Source organism: Rosa chinensis, chromosome 5 (assembly GCF_002994745.2).
Source record: "Rosa chinensis cultivar Old Blush chromosome 5, RchiOBHm-V2, whole genome shotgun sequence".
NCBI lineage: Eukaryota > Viridiplantae > Streptophyta > Magnoliopsida > Rosales > Rosaceae > Rosa > Rosa chinensis.
Window position 1 is genome coordinate 73,377,144 of NC_037092.1, and position 2,807 is coordinate 73,379,950.

Genomic DNA, 2,807 nt, shown 5'->3' on the forward strand with positions numbered 1-2,807 from the left:
ATGGATTAATAAATAGGTGGAAGGCCATAAATCTTCACTCCAAAAAACTGTTTTTGATTTAATGTATATTTGTTACAAAAAACAATATAAAATAACTATATTACTCCTCATATTTATGGCACATGCCTCATATTTGGATGAAAAAAAATTGCATTCAACGGAGAGGGTGTAAATTGACAATTTTTATCTAGTTCATGAGGTAAATTTCTGTAATTGCAAGTTTGGAGTATAAATGGATAATTATTGTTAAATTTAGGAGGTGTTTTGACAATTTTTTTTTTTGATAAATTCATGTGGTTTTTCAATATCAGGTAGTACGTAGTATAAATCTATAATACATCCATGAATTCCAGAAATTTGGAGAAGTTTCCAGTACCCAATCACTCGTTAACTGCAAAAAATTAATGGAGCCTCAAAATTTCCAGAGATAATCACACAAGTTTCCGATCAGGGCCCCGTGCGTAACTTCTCGAAACTCTTTTGGTTCCAATATAAATAAGCAACCAATCTTCCTTTCTTTCACCAGACCGGTCAGGTAAAGCAAAGCAAACCTTCTAACATCCTTCCCAAACCATCCTAACGCTAAAACTTCTCATCACAATTCACAATGTCGCTCATCCCCAGCTTCCGAAGAAGCAGCGTCTTTGATCCCTTTTCCCTCAATCTCTGGGACCCTTTCAAGGACTTCCAATTCCCTGCTTCATCGCTCTCCACTTTCCCTGAATTTCCTCGCGAAAATTCGGCTTTTGTTAACACCAGGATTGACTGGAAGGAGACTCCAGAAGCCCATGTACGTGTTCAAGGCCGACATTCTGGGGCTGAAGAAAGAAGAGGTCAAGGTTGAGGTTGAAGATGACAGGGTGCTTCAGATTAGCGTAGAGAGGAAGATAGAGAAGGAGGACAAGAACGACACCTGGCACCGGATCGAGCGTAGCAGAGGCAAGTTCTCCAGAAGGTTCAGTCTTACTGAGAATACCAAGATAGACGAGATCAAGGCTGCTATGGAGAATGGGGTTCTCAGCGTGACAATTCCTAAGGTGGAGGTGAATAAGCCCGATGTCAAAGCTATTGAAATCTCCGGTTGAAAGTTCTAAAGCTTAGATCATCTGTACTATAAAAGATCTGTAAGAAAAATAAAGAGTAATCATTTTTATTTCTCTAATTTTTAGCCGCATGTTTGTGTCATTTCGTGTGTATTTGTAGTATGTAAGTTGATCGAATGAGTGGTTTCTTGTAAAAATTTTAGTTATGGGATATTATTAATCGTAGTTTTTGTAACGGTATTTTGCTAATTTATTCTTCTCATGGATTACTTTGTCCTTGTTGAGATATCTTTCATTCGACCAGATGTGTGATTAATTCATGCATTAATTTGTAAACCGATCAATGTTATAAGAAAAGAAAGTGTTAAAAAGAGGCTCAGAAGCCATGATCGGCCTCACATGAGAACTGCATCGGTTTGTGTCATGCGGAAGAGGCTGCATCAGGCCTCACCAAAAGAGAATGAACTTGGGAAAGTTGCAACAAAATGGATATAAATTCGAACGCTATCGATTATCATAGAAAACCTACCTTTCTCTGAACGGCCCATTAAGTTTGACAAAGCTCTATTTTGTGGATATGAGAAAGAAATTTCATGGGAGAATTAGAAACCATGTGTGGCACCCTGTCATTTTCTCTATTTGACAAGTGGTTTAAGGGTTTGTCTGTTGCAATCTGGAAGAGCATTACATAGGTGGTTGGGTTGGGTGCTCTCAATGGCGACGGTTCAGGTGGCTCTGTGATTGTTGTTGTGGTTCCTTGCGACGGAGGTGTCAAAGGATCTAGCTGTGGTGCCACTTTTGTTGAAGCTGTTGTGTTGGGCCCAAGTTTTCTAGGGTTAATAATTGGGCTTTTGGGGCCCACGGTGTTTAGAGTTCTTGGATTTGGGCTCAAGATTGCTGCTGGTTCAAGCGATGAAGGTCAAAGCTTCACCAAAAAGGAGCAAGGGTTCGAAGGAGAAAGTTGGTGCCGGGGAGGATGACTTGCCCTTATTTTCTTATCCTAAAAGTTCTGATATCTTCAACCTTAAGGGAAAGAGGTTGCAACTATTTGATTGTTTGCAGGTTGTTTAGCCTATACCGGCAAGCAGGGGCGGAGCCACATGGGGACCCAGTGGGTCCCTTGCCCCACTGACTTTTATATTTTTTTTCAATTTCTGTACATACAAACTTGCTTAAATAATCTAGAGTATGTTAATATTAGCACTAACCAACTCGGTGTAGTGGTAAGGTGTGCATTGGTTTTGTAATTGGTCCCAAGTTCGAGTCATGGATGCAGGAAATGTTACTTTTTTCAATTTTTTTTTTACCTTTTGAGAACAATAATACAATTTTTCCTTGTAGTTTTAAAAGTTAAAAATAAATTATGTCTCCTTAATGAAAAATTATCTAATATCTAAAGCTATAAAGTTTATTAATAAAATATGTAATTTAGAGAAAAATATTAATATTACCTTAAATTTATTTTACTTTATTATTTTTATTAAAATTTTGGTATATATTTAAATTCTAATTTTGTGCCCCACTTAATAAGAAATTCTGGCTCCGCCACTGCCGGCAAGTGGTGCTTCTATGAGTCTTTTTATAAGTGCTAGGTGTTGCTCACGTACCACAATTGCGTGCTTGGCGTGGGTGGTTAGCATAATATATTTCTCCCTTTAAAGGCGAGGCATTTTTTATTTGTAGTGGACACTGGAGTGCTCAAATCTTATAAAATAGTTGAGTACCAGTATAGACCTAATTACTTGTATCAGTGTATGTATTATT

General features: G+C 37.9%; 1 pseudogene; it reads left to right on the plus strand.

The window, feature by feature from the left end:
* The first annotated feature begins 301 nt into the window (after positions 1 to 301).
* LOC112166808 lies at positions 302 to 1,259 on the plus strand (annotated as a pseudogene).
* Positions 1,260 to 2,807: the final 1,548 nt, after the last annotated feature.